Here is an 8,468-nt window from a genome sequence, read left to right on the forward strand (position 1 = left end):
AATGCCTCTGCCAGGTTCTCCCAACTTCCTATGGAGTTGGTCGGCAAGCTATTGAGCAAATGCCGAGCCGGCCCTTTGAGTTTGAGCGGGAGATACTTGATGGCATGTCGGTCATCCCCGCGGGACATATGAATGTGGAGGAAGAAGTCTTCTATCCATACCGGGGGGTCTGTAGTACCATCGTATGATTCGATGTTTACGGGTTTAAACCCTTCTGGGAATTCGTGATCCATTACTCCATCAGTGAAGCATAAGGGGTGTGTGGCGCCTCTGTGCCGGGCTATATCGCGATGCGGTTCATACGAGTCTTGTCTGCCGTGTCCGGCTCGGCCGGATTTGCTTTTAGTGTATCCGGTGTGATGATCATCGTCGCGTATTGGTGCGTGCCCCCTTGATCCGTAGATTGATCTTGCATGTTTTGCCTTGTTTTCAAATACGTCTCGCAGGTCTCGTGTGTTGCCCCAGGCCTTGGTATTTTTGTTTGAGTGGCGGTGGGGTGTAGGCTGAACTTCAAGCCGAAACACCTCTCTGGCTTGGCCACGAGGCGGCTGGTCAGCCGCATCGTACACTGGTGATGTAGGTTTCAATGCTTCCTCCTCGAAGTGGGGTACCAACCTGCGCTTTGGGTAATTCTTGGAGGGGCGCTCGAGTTCGTATTCCTCGGCCGCAAGGACTTTGGTCCATCTGTCTGCTAGCAAGTCTTGATCAGCTTGAAGCTGTTGTTGCTTTTTCTTCAGGCTATTTGCTGTGGCCATAAGCCGGCGCTTGAAGCGCTCCTGCTTGACGGGATCCTCAGGCACGATAAATTCTTCATCGCCGAGGCTCACCTCGTCTTCGGAGAGAGGCATGTAATTGTCCTCCTCCGGTTCTCCATGTGCCACCTACTCTGGAGGGCTAGCTTGTTCATCCTCCCGCTCTACATCGTACTGGAGGGGATTGTGGTTGTCTTCGGCACTATCTAGAGTGTTATTATCTCCTGTGCCGGTATCACTACTTTTGTTGTGGCGGGACTTAGAGCGGCGCCGCTGACGTCGGCGCTTGGGTTGCTTCTTGGAGGGGTCATCCTCCGCTGTCTCGTCGCCATTGCCTTCTTTGGGGGTGTCCACCATGTATATATCGTATGATGAGGTGGCGGTCCGGCGCCCTATGGGCGGTGGTTCCTGTTCGTCTCCTGCATCATCGTCCATACCGTCGATGTCTTCGAAGTTGAAGTCGAGCACGTCGGTTAAATCGTTGACAGTGGCTACTAAGTGGGTGGTGGGTGGGCAACGAATTTCTTCGTCGTCCGCATCCCATTCTAGCTGGACATAGTTCGGCCAAGGTTCTCCCGACAAGGAGAGAGACCTTAATGAATTTAGCACATCGCCGAAAGGTGAGTGCTGAAAGATATCCGTAGAGGTGAACTCCATGATCGGCGCCCAGTCGGATTCGATGGGCGCGGATGCAGGTGACTCGGAGATCGTGGCCGGAGACAAATCCAGTGGTTCGGCGACACGGCTCTCGTAAGGGGTGAAGTCAGTATACGGCTTTATCGCCACTGGGATTGCGGTCTCCATGGCAGGGTCTATCCCTCCGCTCTCGGATGGCGCAATTTGCTCCAGATTGACAGCCGAAATAGTTGCAGATGCGATCTCCCGAATACTGTCCGATGGTAGAGTTACGTCATGCTCGTCGTGACTGTGCGGCGCACCTGACACGGGCTCGAATCCATCGAAGATCAAGTCTCCACGGATGTCGGCAGTGTAGTTCAAGTTTCCAAATCTGACCTGATGACCAGGGGCGTAGCTCTCGATCTGCTCCAGGTGGCCAAGCGAATTGGCCCGCAGTGTGAAGCCGCTGAATACAAAGATCTATCCGGGGAGGAAAACCTCACCCTGGATCACATAGCTACCGATGATCGAAAGAGCCATCAAGCCTTACGGTGACGACACAGTGGAACTCTCAATGAAAGCACCAATGTCGGTGTCAAAACCGGCGGATCTCGGGTAGGGGGTCCCGAACTGTGCGTCTAAGTCGGATGGTAACAGGAGGCAGGGGACACGATGTTTACCCAGGTTCGGGCCCTCTTGATGGAGGTAATACCCTACGTCCTGCTTGATTGTTCTTGATGATATGAGTATTACAAGAGTTGATCTACCACGAGATCGTAGAGGCTAAACCCTAGAAGCTAGCCTGTGGTATGATTGTATGTTGTCCTACGGACTAAACCCTCCGGTTTATATAGACACCGGAGTGGGATAGGGTTACACAGAGTTGGTTGCAAGGGAGGAGATCTACATATCCATATTGCCTAGCTTGCCTTCCACGCCAAGGAGAGTCCCATCCGGACACGAGACGAAGTCTTCAATCTTGTATCTTCATAGTCCAATAGTCCGGCCAAAGGATATAGTCCGGCTGTCCGGAGACCCCCTAATCTAGGACTCCCTCATTCCCCAACAGTGATATCAGAGCCAGGTCTATGCGTAGATGTTATATGCACAAGTAGAACACAAAGAAGTTGTGGGCGTGGGTATATACATATTGCTTGCTGTCACTAGTTGATTCTTGATTCAGCGGTATTGTTGGATGAAGCAGCTCAGACCGACATTATGCATACGCTTATGCGAGACTGGTTCTACCGACGTGCTTCGCATATAGGTGGCTGGTGGGTTTCTTTCTGAAGATCAAAAAGCAATCACTATACCGCGTTGTGGCTTTTGATGCGTAGGTAAGAACGGTTCTTGCTCAGCCCGTAGCAGCCATGTAAAACTTGCAACAACAAACTAGAGGACGCCTAACTTGTTTTTGAAGGGCATGTTGTGATGTGATATGGTCAAGACATGATGCTAAATTTTATTGTATGAGATGATCATGTTTCGTAACAGAGTTATCGGCAACTGGCAGGAGCCATATGGTAGTCGCTTTATTGTATGAAATGCAATCGCCATGTAATTGCTTTACTTTATCACTAAGCGGTAACGATAGTCGTAGCAGCAATAATTGGCGAGACGACAACCATGCTTCGATGGAGATCAAGGTGTCAAGCCCGTGAGGATGGTGATCATGACGGTGCTTTGAAGATGGAGATCAAAGTCACAAGATGATGATGGCCATATAAAATCACTTATATTGATTGCATGTGATGTTTATCCTTTATGCATCTTATTTTGTTTAGTTTGGTGGTAGCATTATAAGATGATCTCTCACTAAATTTCAAGGTATAAGTGTTCTCCCTGAGTATGCATCGTTGCTACAGTTCGTCATGCCGAGACACCATGTGATGATCGGGTGTGATAAGCTCTACGTTCACATACAACGGGTGCAAGCCAGTTTTGCACACGCACAATACTTGGGTTAAACTTGACAAGCCTAGCATATGCAGATATGGCCTCGGAACACTCAGACAGAAAGGTCGAGCGTGAATCATATAGTAGATATGATCAACATAGTGATGTTCACCATTGAAAACTACTCTATCTCACGTGATGATCGGACATGATTTAGTTGATATGGACCACATGATCACTTAGATGATTAGAGGGATGTCTATCTAAGTGTGAGTTCTTAAGTAATTTGATTGATTGAACTTTAATTTATCATGAACTTAGTACCTGATAGTATTTTGCATGTCTATGTTGTTGTAGATAGATGGCCCGTGCTGTTGTTGCGTTGAATTTTAGTGCGCTCCTAGAGAAAGCTAAGTTGAAAGATGATGGTAGCAACTACACGGACTGGGTCCATAACTTGAGGATTATCCTCCTTGCTGCACAGAAGAATTACGTCCTGGAAGCACCGCTAGGTAACAAACCCGTTGCAGGAGCAACGCCAGATGTTGTGAACACCTGGAAGAGCAAAGCTGATGACTACTCGATAATTCAGTGTGCCATGCTTTACGGTGGGACTTCAACGACGTATTGAACGTCATGGAGCATATGAGATGTTCTAGGAGTTGAAGTTAATATTTCAAGCAAATGCCCGGATTGAGAGATATGAAGTCTCCAATAAGTTCTACAACTGCAAAATGGAGGAGAATAGTTCTTTCAGTGAACATATACTCAAAATGTTTGGGTACGACAACCACTTGACTCAACTAGGAGTTAATCTTCCTGATGATAGTGTCATTGACAGAGTTCTTCAAGCACTGCCACCAAGCTAAAAGAGCTTCGTGATGAACTATAATATGCAAGGGATGGATAAGACGATTCCCGAGCTCTTCGCAATGCTAAAGGCTGCGGAGGTAGAAATCAAGAAGGAGCATCAAGTGTGGATGGTCAACAACACCGCCAGTTTCAAGAAAAAGGGTAAAGAGAAGAAGGGGAACTTCAAGAAGAACAGCAAGCAAGTTGCTGCTCAAGTGAAGAAGCCCAAGTCTGGACCTAAGCCTGAGACTGAGTGCTTCTACTGCAAAGGGACTGGTCACTGGAAGCGAAACTACCCCAAGTATTTGGCGGATAAGAAGGATGGCAAAGTGAAAGGTATATTTGATATACATGTTATTGATGTGTACCTTACTAATGCTCGTAGTAGCGCCTGGGTATTTGATACTAGTTCTGTTGCTAATATTTTCAACTCGAAACAGGGGCTACGGATTAAGCGAAGATTGGCTAAGGACGAGGTGACGATGCATGTGGGAAATGGTTCCAAAGTCGATGTGATCGCCGTCGGCACGCTACCTCTACATCTACCTTCGGGATTAGTTTTAGACCTAAATAATTGCTATTTGGTGCCAGTATTGAGCATGAACATTATATCTGGATCTTGTTTGATGAGAGACGGTTATTCATTTAAATCAGAGAATAATGGTTGTTCTATTTATATGAATAATATCTTTTATGGTCATGCACCCTTGACGAGTGGTCTGTTTTTTACTAAATCTTGATAGTAGTGATACACATATTCATAGTATTGAAGCCAAAAGATATAAGTTTAATAATGATAGTACAACTTATTTGTGGCACTGCCGTTTAGGTCATATTGGTGTAAAGCGCATGAAGAAACTCCATGCTGATGGACTTTCGGAATCACTTGATGCTTGCGAACCATGCCTCATGGGCAAGATAACTAAGACTCCGTTCTCCGGAACAATGGAGTAAGCAACAGACTTGTTGGAAATAATACATACTGATGTATGCGGTCCGATGAGTGTTGACGCTCGTGGCGAGTATCGTTATTTTCTTACCTTCACAGATGATTTGAGCAGATATGGGTATATCTACTTGATGAAACATAAGTCTGAGACATTTGAAAAGTTCAAATAATTTCAGAGTGAAGTGGAAAATCATCGTAACAAGAAAATTAAATTTCTACGATCGGATCGTGGAGGTGAATATTTGAGTTATGAGTTTGGTCTTCATTTGAAACAATGCGGAATAGATTCGCAACTCACGCCACCTGGGACACCACAGCGTAATGGTGTGTCCGAACGTCGTAACCGCACTTTATTAGATATGGTGCGATCTATGATGTCTCTCACTGATTTACCGCTATCGTTTTGGGGTTATGCTTTAGAGACAGTTGCATTCACGTTAAATAGGGCACCATCAAAATCGATTGAGACGACACCTTATGAAATTTGGTTTGGCAAGAAACCCAATTTGCCGTTTCTTAAAGTTTGGGGCTGCGATGCTAATGTGAAAAAGTATCAACCTGATAAGCTCAAACCCAAATCGGAGAAATGTGTCTTCATAGGATACCCAAAGGAGACTATTGGGTACACCTTCTATCACAGATCTGAAGGCAAAATATTTGTTGCTAAGAATGGATCCTTTCTAGAGAAGGAGTTTCTCTCGAAAGAAGTGAGTGGGAGGAAAGTAGAACTTGATGAGGTAATTGTAACTGCTCCCTTATTGGAAAGTAGTTCATCACTGAAATCAGTTCCAGTTATTCCTACACCAGTAAGTGAGGAAGCTAATGATGATGATCATGAAACTTCTGATCAAGTTACTACCAAACCTCGTAGGTCAACCAGAGTAAGATCCGCACCAGAGTGGTACGGTAATCCTGTAATGGAGGTCATGTTACTTGACCATGACGAACCAACAAACTATGAGGAAGCGATGATGAGCTCAGATTCTGCAAAATGGCTTGAGGCCATGAAATCTGAGATGGGATCCATGTATGAGAACAAAGTGTGGACTTTGGTTGACTTGCTCGATGATCGGCAGGCCATAGAGAATAAATGGATCTTCAAGAAGAAGACTGACACTGACGGTAATGTTACTATCTACAAAGCTCGACTTGTTGCAAAAGGTTTTCAACAAGTTCAAGGAGTTGACTACGACGAGACTTTCTCACCCGTAGCGATGCTTAAGTCCGTCCGAATCATGTTAGCAGTTGCCGCATTTTATGATTATGAAATTTGGCAAATGGATGTCAAAACTGCATTCCTTAATGGATATCTTAAAGAAGAGTTGTATATGATGCAACCGGAAGGTTTTGTCGATCCAAAAGGTGCTAACAAAGTGTGCAAGCTCCAGCGATCCATTTATGGACTGGTGCAAGCCTCTCAGAGTTGGAATATACGCTTTGATAGTGTGATCAAAGCATATGGTTTTATATAGACTTTTGGAGAAGCCTGTATTTACAAGAAAGTGAGTGGGAGCTCTGTAGCATTTCTGATATAATATGTGGATGACATATTGTTGATCAGAAATGATACTGAATTTCTGAATAGCGTAAAAGGATACTTGAATAAGAATTTTTCAATGAAAGACCTCGGTGAAGCTGCTTATATATTGGGCATCAAGATCTATAGAGATAGATCAAGACGCTTAATTGGACTTTCACAAAGCACATACCTTTATAAAGTGTTGAAGAAGTTCAAAATGGATCAATCAAATAAAGGGTTCTTGCATGTGTTACAAGGTGTGAAGTTGAGTCAGACTCAATGCCCGACCACTGCAGAAGATAGAGAGAACATGAAAGTCATTTCCTATGCTTCGGCCATAGGTTCTATCATGTATGCAATGTTGTGTACCAGACCTGATGTGTGCCTTGCTATTAGTTTAGCACGGAGCTACCAAAGTAATCCAGGAGTTGATCACTGGACAACGGTCAAGAACATCTTGAAATACCTGAAAAGGACTAAGGATATGTTTCTCGTTTATGGAGGTGACAAAGAGCTCGTCGTAAACGGTTACGTCGATGCAAGCTTTGACACTGATCTGGATGACTCTAAGTCACAAACCGGATACATATTTTTATTAAATGGTGGAGCTGTCAGTTGGTGCAGTTCCAAGCAAAGTGTCATGGCGGGATCTACATGAGAAGCGGAGTACATAGCTGCTTCAGAAGCAGCAAATGAAGGAGTCTGGATGAAGGAGTTCATATCCGATCTAGGTGTCATACCTAGTGCATCGGGTCCAATGAAAATATTTTGTGACAATACTGGTGCAATTGCCTTGGCAAAGGAATCCAGATTTCACAAGAGAACCAAACACATCAAGAGACGCTTTGATTCCATTCGCGATCAAGTAAAGGAGGGAGATATAGAGATTTGCAAGATACATACGGATCTGAATGTTGCAGACCCGTTGACTAAGCCTCTCTCACGAGCAAAACATGATCAGCACCAAGACTCCATGGGTGTTAGAATCATCACAATGTAATCTAGATAATTGACTCTAGTGCAAGTGGGAGACTGAAGGAAATATGCCCTGGAGGCAATAATACAGTTGTTATTTATATTTCCTCATATCATAATAAATGTTTATTATTCATGCTAGAATTGTATTAACCGGAAACTTAGTACATGTGTGAATACATAGACAAACAGAGTGTCACTAGTATGCTTTTACTTGACTAGCTCGTTGATCAAAGATGGTTAAGTTTCCTAGCCATTGACAAAGAGTTGTCATTTGATAAATGGGATCACATCATTAGAGAATGATGTGATTGACTTGACCCATCCGTTAGCTTAGCACGATGATCGTTTAGTTTACTGCTATTGCTTTCTCCATAATTTATACATGTTCCTATGACTATGAGATTATGCAACTCCCGAATCGGAGGGACACTTAGTGTGCTATCAAATGTCACAACGTAACTGGGTGACTATAAAGATGCTCTACAGGTGTCTCCGATGGTGTTTGTTGAGTTAGCATAGATCAAGATTAGGATTTGTCACTCCGTGTATCAGAGAGGTATCTCTGGGCCCTCTCGGTAATGCACATCACTATAAGCCTTGCAAGCAATGTAACTAATGAGTTAGTTACGAGATGTAGCATTACGGAACGAGTAAAAAGACTTGCGAGTAACGAGATTGAACTAGGTATTGAGATACCGACATTCGAATCTCGGGCAAGTAACATACCGATGACAAAGGGAACAACATATGTTGTTATCGGTTTGACCGATAAAGATCTTCGTAGAATATGTAGGAACCAATATGAGCATCCAAGTTTTGCTATTGGTTATTGACCGGAGATGAGTCCCAGTCATGTCTACACAGTTCTCGAACCATAGGGTCCGCACGCTTAACGCCGGTGACG

This window comes from Triticum dicoccoides, chromosome 1A, assembly GCF_002162155.2.
Source record: "Triticum dicoccoides isolate Atlit2015 ecotype Zavitan chromosome 1A, WEW_v2.0, whole genome shotgun sequence".
NCBI classification, from domain to species: domain Eukaryota; kingdom Viridiplantae; phylum Streptophyta; class Magnoliopsida; order Poales; family Poaceae; genus Triticum; species Triticum dicoccoides.